This window comes from Nelumbo lutea, chromosome 7, assembly GCF_056320005.1.
Source record: "Nelumbo lutea isolate HS-2025 chromosome 7, American lotus-T2T, whole genome shotgun sequence".
Lineage (NCBI taxonomy): Eukaryota > Viridiplantae > Streptophyta > Magnoliopsida > Proteales > Nelumbonaceae > Nelumbo > Nelumbo lutea.
In genome coordinates, this window is record NC_142690.1 from 21,163,963 (window position 1) to 21,183,637 (window position 19,675).

General features: G+C 37.4%; 1 protein-coding gene across 3 annotated transcripts in view; it reads left to right on the top strand.

Annotated features, from left to right (window-relative positions):
- Window positions 1-19,675, top strand: part of LOC148845573 (ARM repeat superfamily protein) — a 100,013-nt gene that overhangs the window by 2,940 nt on the left and 77,398 nt on the right. The window lies entirely within an intron of this gene.

The window sequence follows — 19,675 nt, forward strand, 5'->3', positions numbered from 1 at the left end:
TCCCTAGACAAATGAACTCCAGAATTCCTATTCCTTTGTATTCATCCCTTGGCTATTCATTACTGTTTTTTCAATAGAAATATACAATATCAAGTGTACCATAAGTTACTTGAAAAGTAACTGTATGAACTTATTGGATGGTAATACTCAAATCTGTATCTCTGTCTAGAATCTTGAGGATGGAGAGTCATATCCAGGTTTCCTATGTCAATATCCTTATTGGGGCATCTTAGGGTAGCCCACACCCATGAGTTATATCAAATATGAGTGGTGATTTACTTGCTTGTTGGTTACCACGGGACAACTTTGCCTATTTGGGTTTATATTGTTGGAACAGCAATACTAGCATCACAGGTCTTGACCATCATGGAGCCCTTACATTACAAAAGTAAAAAAGGTAAACAAGGTTTGGTTGCAAATACAGGCAATTATGAGGTGTTATTTTTATTTTTTTCTTTCTGATTTTAGGGCTCCATGAAAGCCAAGCCCATAATGGCGGTATCTACTTGATATCTTTGTCTTGTAACTTTTCATATTATGACTGACTGGTTAAAAAGTTTTTTTTTTTTTCTTTTGAAGTGCTACACAACAGGGGTAGCCCATCCCCCAACCCAGGTGCAGGTGGGGTAAAAAGGTTAATGTTATTAAATACTTGAAAAATTTTGAAATCATATGTAGAATATACTTAGTGAGAAGCATAATTTTTATTGGTAATTAACAAACCTTGTGACAGGCTCACTGGTAATGAGGAAATTATTCTTAGGAATGACACATATCTTCAGTTGCTGACCTTGGTTTCACCAACGTTCCATCTTATGTTTTTTTTTTCTCACTACAATCTGTGTTATATTTCATTATCTTGGAAATATATAGATGTCTTATTTAAATTTATAGGTGTCTTTTTGTATTTTTTTTCTTAACAATCAGGGTATTTCACTTTCTATAGTAACCTTCCAGGGAATCATAAACTTTAGCAGAGCAGCTAATATTTATTAACTTTATGTGGTGCAAAGATTATTTATAATTTTAAACTATTACTTGTAAATAATAATGATGCAAACATCTAATGATTCCATGCAGTGCAAGATCATTTTACTACTACTGTAGTAATTTTATTTTATTTAGGTTGGAGGAATTGAGCTCTCCTATCTTTTCTACCTAAGCATGTAGGTACTTGTATACAAACACATGTTTTTATATGTATCTTCATTATTATACCTGCCTTTGCAAGAGCCTCCAAAAAAAAACAAAACAAAATAATGAAATGTGTTTATATTGAAAAGCTAATTTATGATGCCCAAATATGGATACGGACATGGACACTGATACGGGAAATGGGGATATGATTCTCCATTTCCTAAATATTGGGCAAGTATATATTTGGTATGGGTATCCCATGGTAATATGCTTATATCATGCATTTATATCAAGTTCAACGTTGGTATGCTAAAGTACCTCTAGTGTACTGATAAATATTGTATCATGCAGTACCTCTAGTTCAACATAGGTTTGTTAATTGCCAACAGAAATTATATCATGCATTTATATATTTTAAGTGTTACTACTATAAAGTACCTCAAGAGTATCCATGAATATCCTATATTGTATCTGATAAATATTGTATCCACATTGGTACACTAGGCATGTACAGGTATCTTGGCACTGTCAAAGCAAAAATTTTTTTTAAGAGAAATAATATGATTTTTGCACAAGCATCTGAAGGAGTTGAGTAAGTAGAATGACTTTGGGTGGAGTCCAGAGATTTGGTGGTTGTGCGCTTTTGTTAATTGTTAGGGGTTGATGAGGCTGAAGGTTTGGTGGCTGTGTGTGGTCTTACATGTAGTTTTAGGTGGACGTTTAGATTATTGTTTGTCTGGGCCTGGTTAGTGTGTTCAGCTTTCCTTTGGTTTATTGTTTTAGTGTCTGGTTTGGTTTGGTTTGAGTTTTTGAGAGGAGGTGTTGGTCCTGTTGGATTTGTTTGGGTGAAGGGTCATTTTTCTTCTCTTGGGTGACTTCTTGTCACCTTACTTGTATTTTTCTTTTTAATAAAATTTATATTTTACTATAAAAAAAAAGTTGAAGCTATTATGCCAAAAAAATTTAACTAAACTATAGATGCAAAAGATGTATAGCTTTAAATGCTTTACCACTTGACTGAATGCACAATTGGTTGTCTTCATTTATCTACATGCATTGCATGTATAAAATACCCCTCCTACTGTGTATTGTGTCTATGTATGCTTTTGTAATTTTTTGATCGGTAACCAGATCAAGAGAATTTTAGGAGTGAGAACAAAGAGATACAATAGGTACATAGTAGAAAGGGGAAACGACAGAGAAACAATACGAAGAGGCATCAAAGCCCCTGGATGCGGGACTCAGCCAAACAGCAGCTCATTAGGTGGATGAAATGGGCTGTAAGCAAGCTGGAAACACGCCCACAAAGCCCTCAGCTTGCTAATTCAAACTTGCTTTGACTCGCCCAAGAAATTTAGTGGGATAGAACTTAATGAGATTGAGTAATCACTAGTCAAATGAAGCGGAATTGAAAATCAGGTGAAATGATCTCACATGGTACTTACATAAAAGAGTTGGTGAGGATGGCTGCTGTACTTTTTACAGAAGATTTCTGAAATTCATTCACTAATAAAGTAAATGCAAAGGGGAAGAAAGGAAAAATAAATGGTGGTAAAGTAAGCGGCACATAGACTTATCAAAGTAAGGGGCACATAGAAGTTGAGTATATAACCCAAAATGCAAGAACATAAGAACAATAAAAAACAAACGTGGAATATTAAAACAGAGATTTAATAGTCCAATATTCAACCAAGAACTAAGCTACTTTCAGTAAACTACAGATGGGTCCTAATGGAGTCAGCACCATTAAGTTCCTCTAGGAGTCAGCACCTAGAGATGGACTCAGCACTATTATAAGCTTGGACTCAGCACCAAACCACAAATTTTGCAGGAGCAATTCATATTCATTCATTCATTTATCATCTCAAAACAGTCTTTACACAGACACACACACACACACACACACGCATATATATATATATACTTGCTAACAAAGGAAAGAAATTGAAATATAAATAAATCTGAAATATTTTCTCAATCTCTATCAAATCTTTGACTGGCATGATATCAAGTCAAATCTTTGATTGAGAGAATCTCCATGGGTCCCACTTGAGCTGGGCAATAATGTTAGAAATGGGCCTAGTGCAGGACTTATAAAAAAAAGGGCCTTCTGCGGGGGCTTTCTTGCATGAGGGCTGCAGATATATGGGCTATGTGCCCATGGTCTTCTCTCTATCACCTAGCTTGGAGTAGATACCTCAAAACTAGTCTATTTCTTTCTATTCCACTCCTAGCCAGTTAATCTGCTAATTCATTATGTGACGTCTTTTCTTGCTACTAGAGCTTTTTCCTATCTAAGATGATAGGAAACCCTTGTATCAAGGAAAACCTAGGGGCTAACCCTGGAAATTTGCAGGCCAAGTTGGGCTTCTAGGACAGTCTAAAAATGATCACCCCCTAATTTCATCCCAGAAAAAGTATCAGACTGTTTGGTGTTTCACATTCTGGCTATAGAAATATTTTTTCCACTAATCTATTGCATTTGGTATTACATGGACTTGGATGTAGAAGCTACGCAAGGGAAGAAATGTTGGAAGAGGAAACAATGTTTCTTCATGTTCTTGAATCCTTTGCAATTTTGTCCTAATTGTGTGATTTAGGTTTTGGTAAATTTCAACTTCTCTGAAGTTATTTTCTAGTTTGATAGTGCCTTGGCAATAAAGTTAATCGTCTTAACGGGTCAAACTAAGAGTCCTATAAAAATTATTTTAGTAAATATCTTCTTAAAAGACAATTAAAATTATAAAATCATTTATTTTTGTATTAGGATTAAGAATTTAAGACCCTACCATGGACTTGTTTGGGCTTGCCTTCAAGGGGCTTGGTACAAAGGCAGCTCGTAGAATCAAGAATGCAAGATGTTTTACATCACATTAGCTGTTTGAAGTAATGCAATTGAGGGAAAAAAAGAAATTGTGGGTTTTACATGCCTGAAAATGTTTTATATGTTTGATTTTATTTTTAAATTTTCATTTGAATACGCTTTACATGTTATGCTTATGTATTTTACTTTTAATTAATAGGTTTTTTAAAATATTTATTTTAAAATTTAAGTTTATATTTTTATTAATATTATGTTTAATATATATTTTTTAAAATTTGCATTTTTTTTTGAATTTTTTGGCATTTTTTTGTATTTTTGTGCCTTCATTCGAAAAGGCATGTGCCCCTTGCCTTGTGCCTTAGGCACAAATTTCCCCTTGCGCTTTTAAAACATTGGGTCTAAGGGTGTAAAACTTTATGTTACAACAAGGGGAAATGTTGGATACATAAATGGGAAGATAAAGGAACCTAAGAGTGAACTGCTGAACATGGTAGGTGGGACTAGGAGAATAGTATGGTGATGCCATTGGCTTCTCATAGCTATGGAACTTGAAGTGAAGAAAAATTTTATGTGGGTAGACATTGCTTGTGAGATATGGGAATAGGCAAAATCAACTTACTTTGAGCAAAGGTATTATGCCTAGATTTATCAGTTACAGGCTGAGTTCTCAACTTGTAAACAGGGAGATTGTAGCTTGTCAGCCTACTAATAGGCTTGGCACTGTAAAGATGGTATAAATTTTGGAGAGATTGAGCAAAACATTGGGAAGAATAATGGCATTAGAGATGAGACTGGATCTAAGAGATAGAAATGGAAATCTTAGGGAATAAAGGACGGGGTGAAGCTAGAGTTAGAAATCTCAAAAAATGACTTAAGTCTGAGCAAAGGGAATGAAATCCAAAAATGATGGAATCAATGGAATGGTCTAGAAATGGGATAATGGCCCTTTTTGCGTTATGAACCCTACTATTTATAGACAAAGAGAGGGCTCACTTTGTTCATGGGCAAGAATTCTAGAATATTTCCTAGGTGGTCAAGAGCTTTCTAAGGACCGAGAATTCCAGAATATTCTTTGGGTAGTTAAGGGCTTGAGTCCTTAGGCTTATTTGATGAGGACACGTGTCGAGCTGCGATGCAGGGAATATATTGTTCTGATTCCCATGCCTGCAATGCCCTACTATGCGTTATCTTGGGGGAGACAGTATCTGTCGTACGATCAGATTTTTTGTTATTCTGTTCCCTAAACTGTAGTTTTACTTTATTTGCTTTGTCTTGTGTTTCACGATAGGCATTTGTAGGTTTAAGGTTTGAGTTCGTAGAAGATTCACAGCTGACCCCTGTAGGGGGAGTCCGTGGTTCTCTTTAGGTTAGTACTGCTAACTATGCGACCATGGGTCCTGTAGTATTGTTGCTGGTCCACGGTTATGTATTAGTATTATATAAGTCTATCCCTTTACACTACTTAGCCCTTACATTTGTGTGGAAAGAGCTAGATCATTACAAAGCTATTGAATGGATACATGGTGGTGATGCTAAGGCATTAAGATTCATGGCTGTCCCCTGTATGGGGAGTCTGCGGTTCTCTTTAGGGTAGTACTGCTAGCTATTTGACCGCAGATCCTATAGTATTGTTGCTAGTCCACAGTGATGTATTAGTATTATATAAGTCTATCCCCTTACATTACTTAGCCCTTACATTTGTGTGGAAAGAGCTAGATCATTACCAAGCTATTGAATGGAAACATGATGGTGATGCTAAGGCATATAAGAAGTTGGTCTCTCAGCAATGGGTCTTTGCCTTCTTGTTGGGGCTAAACCCTGTGTACGAGTCCCTTAGAGTTCAGGTTTTGCGGAGTTGTGGCAGCCTTCATTCCAAGAGTTGTATGCCTGGTTCGGGCCAGGGACAATAGGCAGGGTGTTATGGTTACAGCTGAGGGGGAGCAGCAGATTGCTTTAGTTGCAAAAGTGGTAACAACGTGATGAAGAAAGGTGATAATAAGAAGTTTGACGATAGGGATAAGTTGTGGTATACGTATTATTGGTGTTCTAGGTATACACATGAAACTAGTTGGGACCTCATTGGGAAGCCGGAGTGGGCAACAAAGAACCGGGAACAGAATAATAGGCAAGGACAGAAGAAGTTCACATGATTTGGAATCAAACCAAATTTGGATATGATTTAATATTGATGTTTTGGAAATTAATCTTAAAATTAAGGAAGTATGAGGGTTGTGGGGTTGACTTTTTAAGTAGCTATTTTTCTCACTTGTCACTCTGAGACAATTCTAGAGAACTAAGGTTTTGGACCGTGAGAGAAAGAAAAAATTGCACTTGTCTGGTGGCAGAATATCATTATTAAACCTATATTCTCAAGTGGGAGTCTCTAATAAGTTGATGCATTAAAATCAACAATACTTTTCTAGGTGGCAGAACAACACTGATTAAATATAAAAACCTGCACTTGTTAATGTACTTATCTTTTTCCATTGAAAATTGTAAAAATGATTGGACTTTATTTGGGAGCTAGGAGAGTAATAAGATTTCTTCATCAATTGGGACATCATTTGCAAAAGGAGGATGTATGTATGCTTTGGAATAGGTATTTGAAAGATCAAATTGAAGTTTTATGTTATTGAGTAATAAGATTTCTTCATCAATTGGGACATCATTTGCAAAAGGAGGATGTATGTATGCTTTGGAATAGGTATTTGAAAGATCAAATTGAAGTTTTATGTTATTCTATCATCAAGTGCAAGTATGATCTTCAGTATAATTGTTAAGATGCTGGGTTGGTTTGAAATGGGAAATGTAATCCAGAGCGATCAGGGATTGGGGTTTGGAGCCATGTCATTGAGCTTTTCATGTCCTGATTTAGAAGGAAACTTATTGATGGTCAAGATGCTTGCCCTCTTTAAGGACTAAGGTTGGCTTTCTCCTCCATTTGTTACAACTTGAATGTGGAAGAGAAAGAGATTGCTAGATTGTGATATCTTGGTTCTCATCTACGGCTATTGGCATTTTGGTTCTTACATATTTGACTACAGAGCAAAGGCTTTTGGCGTCTAAGTTGAATTGCTTGTTCAATTGGATACATGGATCTGCAAATGACCTTGTGATTCTTTGTCAATTACTGGGGTTACAAAATCAGAGTTGGTTTGCAGGACTCCAGGCTGAGTTTTTTGATATTAAATAAAAAGAAATTTCATTAAAAATAAGAAGTAGAATGCTAACTAGGGCGATGAACTGGGACCCTAATTATATAAGCAGTACAACGGAATAAAATTAGGAAACCATATCATTTGGCCATTCAATAGTATCCAGAAATCTTTCATGAAAGTCAGATCTGTCCACTTCAGAAAATTCTGGTAAGACCAGCACCCACCCAATCCATAATCGTATTTCTAATGTGTGCACAAACTCTCTCAATGTCTCTTTTTGGTCCTCAAAAGTCTTCTATCCTTTTCCCACATAAACTCTAATATGTTGCCAATGGGATGCAGCTTCCAAACAATTTAGCCTTCTTACTTGCATGGACACTTGGCCACAGAGAAAATTTCATCTAGATTATGAGGATGAAAAACTTGTAGTCCAAATAAAGAAGAGGAAAGGAAGTGTGAATGCAATCATTAGAGTAAGCCAGATTTTGTCTTTTCTATTATACTAGTTCTCATATCCTTAACCATGGGAAAGAGTGGTTTCACTTTGTGCCTTGTGATTTTTCTTTTTTTTTAGTCAACAACTGTAACTTTCATTAATTAAAGATGAGATAAATAGAATACAAATACAGTTAGAGATAAAACTGCTTATCTCAAAATCAAAAAAGCTTTTACAATTGAGCCCAAAACATTTGAATTCTCCCAACCCCTTGTTTTATCAAATAAGCAGCCATGCTATTTAGCTGTCCTTTGGATCCATTTAATTCTCACATCCATATCCCTAGTTAGCCATTTATTCTTCTTTAATTCATTTTGGTACATCTATAAGCCATTTCCTTTGTTTTGTAGCCACTTGATGATCAGTTAAAAATCACCTTCTACAATCAGCTTGTGCATGCCCAATTCCTTTGCTTTGACCAACCCTTCCATATCTGCCATTACTTCAGCCATCAAAGAATCCTCAATACCAATCGGAACCAAGAAGAGTGCCACCTAGATGTTTCCAAAATTGTTCATTTAGAGGGGATGAACACCCAGGTATGTTTCCAAAATTCTACTAGATTACCCAAGCAAACATAATGCCTGATAAAAGGAGGAAACCGAGGGAGGATCTCAGTGATAGCTTTCTAAGGAGATCTCCTTGGTAGCATCTCCAACGTCCCAACCATTGTCCAACTGGCCATGTATACTGAATACCACCTTATGCCACAGTTTATCCTTTTCCAATGGCAGTTTCCACAGCCACTTCCCCAATAACACTGAATTCCACAGCTCAATGTTTCCAACACTCAAGTCACCTTGTTATTTGTGCCCTACAAATTTCAAGTACTGTTACTAATGAACTAAACAAAAAAGATTCTGGATTTATTTGTTGGTGACTAGGTTTGTTTGTTTGTTTGTTTGTTTTTTTTTGATCAATAATGGCAAATTTTATTAAGATTATGAAACTTTAATTATAAGAGAGGAGGGAGGTAAACTTTCTTAACTCCCCCACCAGCACAAAACAAAGGATACAAATTTAGAAATGAGCCCAAAAAAAGGAACCCCTATTCACCTCTTGCTTGGCTAACCCATCAGCGAGTGAGTTAGCAGTTCTCTTTACCCAGCTGTAATTCACCTCAGTGTCCCTAGTCAGCCACTTAAACCTTTTCCTTTCATTGCTGTAGTTCCATAATCCATATACCAGAGTTGTCTTCCTTTAGCCATCTCATCACTACGTCTAAGTCACCTTCAATAACCAATTTTCTTAGGTTCAACTCCCTTTCTCTTTGGGCACCTTCCAGAGCCGCAAGGTTCTCAGCCCTAAGAGTGTCTCCTCCAATAGGGCCTGAGGACATGGCTATAATAAACCCTTCCTCATTCCTGAACACTCCCCCTATACCAGAGAGCCCTGGGTTCCTTAAGCTACTGCTATCAAAATTCAGCTTTATGAACCCAGAGGGATTTGAAACCTTATTAACTTGGGCAGAATTAGCTATCTCAAACCAATTTCTCAGTAAGTCATCCAAGGAGAAAACTGTGAATAGGTTCAGGGATTTCAGCCAATGAGCCACCCTTAAGTGTATCAACTCCATTACATTATCAATGGATCTCTCCTTTTTTGAGAAAGTACATAAGTTTCTTTCTTCCCATATAGACCAATAGACTGCTGCCCCAATACATCTCCACATAATTTTCCCTCTTTTTAATGGCCAACTAAATTAAGAAGGAGAGAAAAGGCTTTGGACATTCAAGGGAGAATGCACCTATGCAGGGAGAATACACATTCTGAAATAGTTCTAGCAAACATGCAAGAAATCAATAGGTGGTAACTAGTTTCCCTTCAACTTTGTGGAGAATACACCTATGCGGGGATAGACAAGAATTGGGTCTCTTTCTTTGAAGCAGGTCACCTGTGTTAATTGTTTCCAGGAATGTCTTCTAACAAAAACTACCAACTTGAGGAGGAATGGGCTTGCTCCAAACCTCTTTAATAGGGAAAGATAGACCACTAGAGGCAAAAGGCTGAGATAAGGTTTCAAAGAAAGAGGCACAAGAAAAATTACCGGAGGAGGACGAGGTCCAAATTCTGATATCTTCCTTAGTGGAATCCAAGAAAACATTTTCAAGAATGGTTAACAAGTTCAATATTGATAAAAAAAAATGGTTAACAAGTTCAAAGTACACTCGAGGTCTGTGTCCCTAACAACCCTTCTCAGGCCTAGGTTCCACCCAAACCCAGAAGTGGAGTCTGAAGGCACATGAAAAGAAGAGATGGGCTCATTCTTCAGATTAGACAGAGCATACAAGGAAGGAAACTGGTCCATTAAAGGGGAATCCCCGACCCAAGTTTGCTCCCAAAACTTAATAAGATTGCCATAATTCAAATCATACCTGATCCAAAGGGAGAAGATTGGAAGAAGATCATGGATGGCTTACCAAGGAGAAGCACCTATAGTCCTTGCTAAAATTCCAGGATCCCAGCCATTGCCCTCCAGCCCATGAATGCTAGCCACTATCTTTGTTTCTTGAAAGATTCCTGGTGCCATATGAAAATCAATTAATTTGTTTTGTCAGGTATGACTGAGGGTAAGGAGTTGTACTCTTGATGATGAATTCTATAATCTCTTATATCCATTCTTGATAAAACCCAGTTTCTTATATTTTATCTCCTTCATTACATGCTTCTTAGGGCCCTTTGTCTCAGGAGTGCTTTGAGGGATCAGAAAAATGACATCATCTCCTTTCTTGAACTATTAAAGGATACCTTCATTGGTCTTAGTGGTGCTAATAGTCAAATTTTCTACTGCTTTTAAGGGTCCTTTCTCTTGCTTTTCCTTTTTGAAAATCCTATGTACTAACATTAACTGTGGGTTTTCTGGGTCAAATCTATTTGGTTGAGATTTACTTTTCTAAAGTTGGAGATTTTTTTTCGTGTGATTGAGCATATGAAAATCAATGTAATGTATTTGTCCAAAAAAAAAAAAAATCAATGTCTAATGTGAACCAATCAGTGCCTTCTCTTACAGTGACAACTACTACTTTTGATAAATAGAGAAATTTTATTGATAAGAGAAGCTGAAGAGACATATATGACAGGGGCAGCTAAAACACGACTGTAACCCCCAAGAAAATTTTATTAAGGAAAGGTTATCACTCATCCTACATCCAAAAAGGGTGATGAGAGTATACCTTAGCAGCAAGACAGAAACATTAATATGTGCAATTGAAAGATGACGTGTCATGAAGACCCTCCTGACAGCTCTAAAACAGACCGGGAATACAAATTCATGAAGGACCAAGGTACAAAATTGTATTTTCAATTTCTAAACTGCAGATATCTAGGACCAACATTGGGTGATGACCCTTTAAACTTTTGTGGGTTTTTTACCTATCTTTGAATGTTCTTCTATTCTTTTCCTTCTAAGTTCTCCAACAAATTGCAAATTGAGTGCAGCTCCAAAAGATCGTTGCCTTCTTTCTCCCATGTAAAGAATGCCATAGTGAGAAAATCTCCTTAGGGATTAGGAAAAAAGTTATGGATCCCCACTCAATTGCTAAATTTCGAAAATGGAAGCCCATTAACATCCCTTAAAGTTGAAACTCAAGAAACAACAATCCTTCCAATACACCAATCACCACCTCTATCTAATGTCATTCTTCTTGAAAATTGCTTGGCCTCTTTTTTTCCCAAATACATCAGTAGTTGGCAAATGGGTCAAGGTTGCATCATTAGCTAGGGAGCTAAGAGTCACAGGGTGATAGAAAGGAGCTAGAGACAAGAGGTTTAGGTTGGACACTTGACCTTCTTGCCTTCTTGCCAAGTTTGGACATCTTTATTGGACCGCCAATGGACTAGAGCATCTCAAGTCAGGGCTTGGACCAGAGTAGCCTAGGTCAGGATTATTCTAGATGTATGTATATGGGACATGGGTATTCTTTGGAATCTTGTGGAATGTCCTAGAGTTGCCTAGAAGGTCTAAACATGCTTTAGAATATTCTAGTACTATGTAGAAGGGGATATTCCTTGAAGAGTGTAGAAGCTTGAAGAATCTAGAAGGTTTTCTAGATTTTTCTTGATTGTTCCAAGTGTAGAATGTTCTAGAGTCTTCTTAGAGGGGGAATATAGTGTATAGGAAGGGGTCCCTCATTTGTATTTGCTCCAAGTCCTGCAAGCATTCTTTGAGTTGTAAGCTTTCTTAGTGCAATACAATCTTTCCTCTTGCATTACTTTGTGTATTCTTATGTGCCTTAGTTGGATGTTCCTTGCACTTAAGCAGCCTAGCAAGAAGGATCTTGGGCATGAATTTGGCTGACTTGCTCGTAGGGGGAGTACCACATGACTTAACTAGAGGCAAAGTTTTACACCTTGATACACCAAAGGGGGTGTATCGGTACTTCGCACCTAACTCATGTTTTTTTAGTTTTTTTTTGTTTTTTTCAAAAATTAGGCCAGGGGTAGGTCTTAGGCCTGCCCATTCCTTGAAATAGGTTAAAAGGACAAAAGGCCTATATTTTGAGTATTGATACCCCTGATACAATACAATATGCCTGATATGGGGCGTATTGTGTCAAAATTTTGAACCTTGGCTAGAGGGAGTGGTCGAGTTGTGACATAAGAGACTTCTATTTGGAAACAAGGATTGGATAACATCACGATTGATGCTTTGGAAAGGCATGGGGTAAATGAAATCAGTTGTTTAAGGGACTACTTCCCAAGGGAAACAATTGTAATGAAGCTTTGAAAACCCCATATTTTCTAATACTGCTATTTCATTCATCATAATAAAAGATATTTTAAAATATAACCTTTTTTTTTATGGGGATTAAGAATTTAAGACCTTGATATGGACTTAATTGGGCTTGCCTGGAGGGGCTTGGTACAATGGGGCTCGTTGAATTAGGAGTGCATAATGTTTAACATCACAACAACTATATGTTATGCTTGATTTTATTTTTAAATTTTCGTTTTAAATATGTTTTACATGTTATGTTTATGTATTATAATTTGCATGGTTTTCGAACCGTCGTTGACCCGGACGGTCGGACCGTTCGACTTGGGAACTGTCCACGCAACTAGTTCCGTTTTACCCCAAACCCGGTCTTTGGCCAAAAGCCGTTGAAAAGTAAAAAATCCGTTGACCCGGGCGGTCGAACTGCCGACCCATTCAGTGGTTTTGACAGTTTTTTTTATTTTTAATTTTTTTTTCAATTTGTTTGTCAGAACGGGCCGTCCGTTCAAACCGAATAGTTGGACCGTTGACCCAAAAACCGGTGGCCAGAACGGGTCCGTTTTCGGGTCGTTTTTTAAAACCATGATTATTTGAGATAATAGTTTTTTTAAACATTTATTTTAAAATTTACGTTTATATTTTAATTAATATTGTATTTTTAATATTTTTCATTTTCTTGGCATTTTATTTTTTGTTTTTTTTTGAATTTTTAGCAAATTTGTGTGTTTCTTCAAAAAGGCACATGCCTTGTCTTGCGCCTCATGCTTCACGTGCAAAATGGCCCTTGCACTTTGTGCCTTGTGCTTTTAAAACATTGGTTTAGTAGTAGGAATGGCTAGGAGTAGTTGAGCAATAGTCATCTTTGCCACCGGAGCAAAGTTTTCATCATAGTCTATCTTGTACTCCTGCTTATATCCTAGACTTCCTTTTGACTTCAATTTCATTGAATAAACCCATTGGCTACCAATGATAGAGGCTCTAGGAGGAGCCTTGACAAGTTCCAAGTGTCATTTTCAAGAAGTGCCTGAAGTTTAGAGTCCGTGGCATCTTTTCAATGAGTGGCTTCAGCCTATTGGTGAGATTTAGGAATATCTATGGTGGATGGCACACCAGAAAAAGAACTATGGTCTAAAGGAAAACCTTAGTGGTCAAAGAGGTTGAGAGATCCTAGAGGAACAACGTAATGTTTAATGTAGGAGTAGTAGATGAAATAGGTTTAGATGAAGGAACAAAAGAACTTATAAGGATGGATGAAGTAGGTGGACCAGTATCTGGTGATGAAGAAGGAAGAGGCATAGGTGCTGACATAGCTTGTTGCTTTCGGAAGAAATGGCTTCAAGAGTGAAGTAGAGGCTTCTAAAGAATCTGTAGTGTCAAAGGTATGCAATAAAGAAATAGGAGATAACTTAACAATATGTTCAAAGAAAGACGCATTTTTAAGAAAAAATAACATTGCAACAAAAGAAGAGAGGAAGAATAATATTGAGAGCCACTAGGGCAACTGTTGCTTTGGTGGTGTGGGAGGAAAAGAATAATGGAATTTTTGCTAGAAAGAGTAGAACTTTGGAGGAGGTAATTGGCATTATAAATGTGAGAGTTGCCTTGTGGATAAAAATATTAGAGAACTTTCAGCTTTTCTCAGTTGTTGACTTTCTAAGGGAATGAAGGAAACATCACAGTCATCTAGAGAAAAGGAAAAACTAAGAGTAGAGTGGAATCCACCAGAGGTTAGCAAAGTAAAGCTGAACTTTGATGGCAGCTCTTTGGGCAACCCGGGATTGGCAGGAATAGGTGGAGCAATTGGGAACTCGGAGAGTAAGATTTTGGTTCTATATTCAGGGCCAATAACTACTGTCTTTACTGCAAGGACTCTGGTTGGCAAAGCAATTGAGTTTTCGACAAGTGGCAGTGGAAGGGGATTCAAAAGTAGTTATTTCTTGGGCAAAATGTAACAGCCATATTCCATGGACTCTTAAGCATATTTTCAGTGAAGTTAAAAGGATCTAAATGCTGATTTCAGGTGGATTGGGAATACAAATGGGTTAACGGATGCTTCAACCAAACATGGGGCTACAAGGCAACATCTTTACCGGGGCTCTTTGTAATATTGGTTATGTTTTTCTAGGGATGACACTTTGGTCATCAATTTGTACAAATCTCACATATGTTTACTTAATAAACTAATCATTATTGTTGATAAAAAAGAAAAATAACACTGCATGATATGTGAATGCAAGAGCTTTGGGATCATAGCAAAGAAAACCCTTGTGATCAGTACTATAACCCACAAAAGCACATAAAGCAACTTGAGCAGTTAACTTAATGTGTTCTTGGGGCGGAAGATGAAAAAAGCAAGCACAACATAATACCCAAAGCATGGAAAAGTCTGAAGGACAATTAAAAAGAGATTGGAAAGGAGAAGAGTTGTCTAGGACTGATGACGGAAGAAGATTTATAAGGTAACAACAGTGCTGTCCGCCTCCACCCAAAACAAGCAGGGTACATGGGAATGCTACAAGAGAGTTCTCATTACACTCAAGATGTGCTTTTTCTTTCTTTTTTCCACCCTATTCTGTTGTGGATTACCAGGACATGGTTTGTGGGATTGGATGTCATGTTGTTTCGAGTAAATTTGAAAGTTCTCATCAAAATACTCCCCCCTGAATCCAAACGTAGAATGCATATGTTGGTTTTGTACTCAGTAGCAACTTGGGCTTGAAATAGTTTGAAGGTAGAGAACACTTTGGGTTTCTTGTGAAAAAAATAAATCCAAGTAAAGCGGGTGTAGTCATCAATAAAAGTCACAAAATACTTGTATCCTAACCTAAAGACAACTGGAGATGACCAAACATCACTATGTGTTAACTAAAATGGAATAGTTGTATGCTCATAATGAGAAGGAAAAGGTAAGACATGGCTCTTACACAAGCAACAAGTAATGCAAGCTTTGTTAATATCTTTAAAGGAAGCAACTAAAGTTGGTAAACTACCAAAAGAAAACAATTAATCAAGTTTCGTAAAAAAGATTATGACCAAGGCATCTATGCCAAATGTGCTAAGCATTATTACAATTAATAGTCTCAAAACAAGTAGTAAACAGTAAATAAGAAGTAGATGTGGGATGGGCCTTCTTCTTGAATTCTAGAGCAAAAATTCGATCCAATTAAGTCCCTTCCCCTTCACCTCCCTAATTTTCTAGTCCTTTATTAAGCAACCATAAGAATCAAACAAAGCAATATTACCATCTTCAACAAGTTGCCCAACAGAAATCAAATTGGTGGTAAGTTTAGGTAAAAACAAGGTCTTAGGTAGATTGATCAAAAGAGGCCCTTGTCATATGATTTGAGGCTCTTGAATCAATGATCCAAAGGTGATTTAATGAACGACAAAAAGGAGGAGATTTACCAGACAGGTTGATAGCTGACAAAGCGGAAGAGATAGTGGATAGTCAAGGACAAAAGTTGTTGAATCTTTTGCTCTGACATAATACTGGAGGTATCACTCTTCAACACCGAGGAAGTAGTAGAAGATGAAGCATCTGAACCCTCTTTAGAAGTCTGATAAGCCTTACAGGAGCCCTTCTGATTGGACCCACCTCCCATTGGAGGTCAAGTGGGTTACTCTGTAATAATATGTCCTTGTTGCTTGCAATAGGTGCAAGTGTTCTTTTTCTTGCAGTGTGAGATACATGCCCAAAATCTTTACATTCATAACACTGTACCTAAGAAAAATCTTTCTTCCCCTTGGGCTTTGTTGCAAGGAAAACAACACCTATATAAGGATTCGTCTTCCCATCAAGTGTAGTCTAAGTAATTAGTCTAGTTTCTTCTCTTAAAAGTTCCCCAAGAATGTTGTCTAGGTAAGGAAGGGTCTCATTATTGAGAATACTAGACCTAACAACTTGGTCTAAGATGCATTCGGGAATGTGCCTTCATAAACTTAACACAACAATCTGAAGGATCATCTCCCATGTGGACGAATTCATACTCAGTCTAGACGTTACTGAACCTTGCATAATACTCCTGAATTTTCCTTTCTCCTTGGTGATAAGAGAATATGTGAACTTGAATTTAGTATTGCCTAGAGAGGTTTGATTATTGATAAACCTCCTAAAGGTTCTGAACATCTCATAAGAAGTCTTGTACCCTTGCATAGGAATGACATTATCCACTTTTTTTTTTTGATAAGTTAATAGCAGTATCAACTTCAACTGGTCGAAGTATCCTTGAGGCAATGTTTGCATTTGTCCAAAGTCCCTTTGCCTCAACATGGAATTGGAAGTGAAACATCCATGAGGCATAATTGGACCCATTAAACTTCATGAGAAGGACATCTACTCATTTTGAAGCCATTAATCAACAAAAATTAGGCACACAGTTGAAAAACAACAATGTAAAACTCCCAAGGAAAAGTAACAATCCCCTCAAAGAGTAGTAGCAGTTACCTCAAAAGAAGAGAGTAAAGTAAACAACTTTCAGATGACTCAAAAAATCCCTGCAAATGTTTCAGAGGCAGAGGTTTTCGCTCTCTGTGGTGTTCCATTGTACTTGTTTCCATAGTTAATGAAAATTTTCTGTTATTGATGGAAAAATGTTTCAGAGGTAGAAAAGATAGACCAATCCTAGTCCAACAAATAACCAGGACAACTAGAAACAATAGAGAATAAAGGAATACCAAAAAAATTCTCACTTGTCCAAAGAAGGAAACTGTAGCAATCAACCGATCCAAGAGCGATATCAAAACCCTTATCAAACAGATCCAATCCAAACCAAGCGAAAAGAGATCAAAAGCACTCCTTTGGGCGACACCAAATCCAAAGTTTCATGTAGATCCAATTCTTCTTGAAGGAGATCCAGAGGAAATACTGAAGTTGGTGGTGCAAAACTCCTGGAACAAGACTTGATATTGGCTGTTCAAAACAGGAAAAGTCCTAAATAAATAGTGTAGGATTGAAGGTCAAGAATCTTCCTCAAGTAGATTAGATCGTGACATGCTCTGATACCATGTCATAGTCAGATTGTGAGACTGAAGAAGAGGAAGATAAACAGTTGTTGGGTGTGTCTAAAGTGACAGTCGACACCTAGGAAAGAATATTTATATTAAAATAATAAAAGGACCTTACTGTCCTCAAGATACAAATAATGTACAAAAGAATATGAAACAATCTAATGCATAGAAAGGGCACAAAAAGACAAAAATAACCCTCATCTCTCTTTGTCTCTACATACCCCATCTCCTCCTTTTGGAGCCAGCTAATAACCAACTTTGAATCCCCTTCAATTATCAGTTTATATAATTTCAATTCTTTGGATTTTTGAACTGCTTCCATAACAGCAAGGATTTCAGCTCTCAAAAAATCTCCAACACTATAGAACCTGAGAATAAAGCCATTATTTTTCCCTCCTCATTCCCAAAGACTCCTATGCCTGAGGGGCCTAGATTACCTTCGCTACTATCATCAAAATTCAGCTTTGTAAATCCACCGCTTGGGGGAGAGCAAGATGGCTTTATAACAGGTTTTAGTGGAGCAGAATTAGCCACTAGCTTCCAGTTCCTCAACATTTCAGCAGCCAATACACCTTTAAATAATTTTAAAGTTTTCACCTAATGGACCACTCTAATAGTGATAGCTTTAATAATGGCTTCCTTACTTCTCTCTTTTTCTGCAAATGTTCTCTGTTTCCTCTCCTCCCATATTGTCCAACAAACTGCAGCTCTTGTACATATCCATAAAATTCTTCCCCTATTCTTTTGCCAACTAACAGAGGTAGAGCCAAACAATCTTTGTACATTTGGTGGGGTGGGGGGGGGGGGGAGGGGGTTCCACCTACACCTAAACAAGGATAGAAACCATTCCCAAATTGAAGATACAAAGGGATAGGAGATTAATAAGTGATAGGAAGACTCCCCTTCGGCTTACAAAGGATACACCAGTGAGTAGATAAGCACCAATTAGGTCTTTTTTTTGGAGTAGGTCACATGTGTTAATTCTATCCAGAAACACTTCCCAACAGAAACCTCCAATCCTAGGCAGAATTGGCATACCCAAAACCTCTTTTACTGGAAAAGGTTGGCCCGTGCTATCACTTGGTCGAATTAGGGACAAAAAGAAAGAGGCACAGGTGAAGGTACCTGAAGGGGAGAGAGTCTAGATTCGAAGGTCACTTCGCGAAGGGTCCAAAAAGATCCGTTTGAGAACTTGGATAAAAAACAAAGCATTACCTAATTATTCATAGTCACCTAAGTCACGTAGACTTGGGACAAAAAGAAAGAGGCACAGGTGAAGGTACCTGAAGGGGAGAGAGTCTAGATTCGATGGTCACTTCGTGAAGGGTCCAAAAAGATCCCTTTGAGACCTTGGATCAAAAACAAAGCATTACCTAATTATTCATAGTCACCTAAGTCACGTAGACCTCTTCTGAGCACCAAATCCCAATCAAACCCTGATGTAGAGTTGGATGGAATCATAAAGGAAGCAATGGGCTCACCCCTCTGATTATAGAATGCATAAATGTAAGAGAATTTCTCTTTAAGGGCTGACTTACCCGTGCAAACATGATCCCACAAGATTACCAGAGCATGGATTATACCTGAAATGTGGCAAGAATGAAGGAATGATAGCGTGGATAGACTTCCAAGGAGAGGATCTTGTAGCTCTAGCCAGCACTCCAGCATCTGAACAATCAACCGTAAGACCATGAATACTGATAATTACCTTTGCCCACAACTTGTCCCTATCAAGTGGCAAGTTCCAAAGCCATTTAGCAAGTAAAGCCACATTCTTTTCCTGAATATTCCCCAAACCTAACCCACCAAATTTCATACTTCTATTGATTACTTCCCAACTAACTCTATGGTTCTTTTTCTCCTCCCTTGGCTCTTGCAAGATTTCTCTCATTAGCTTTTCTAGCCTTTTGCTAACCCCCATGGAATCCTAAAGGCCAATAGACAATAAACCAGCAATTTGGCTATAGTGATTCCCCACCCCTCGAAGACAAATAACTTTTCTTCCAAGAAGCCAATGTCTTAGTGAACCTCTCAACTACTGGATTTCAAAAATTACTACCCCTTTAGTTCTATCCTATAGACTAGCCGTTTTATATATGCCATCTTTAAGTGACTAATTTATTACGGACATATTCTGCTATTATTTCAGCCCTGAACCTTCATGAACTCCCTGTAGGAAAGATTTTTGGAACTCTTAATTACAGACAACAATGGCACAATGTCCTTTCTACTCTGAAAACTAATTTCATTTAGTTCATTGGCGAAACCCTTAAATTTTCTTGTTTGATCCATAGTTGTCTGTTATACTTCTGTGACATAACTTTTTAAGCTCTCTGTTA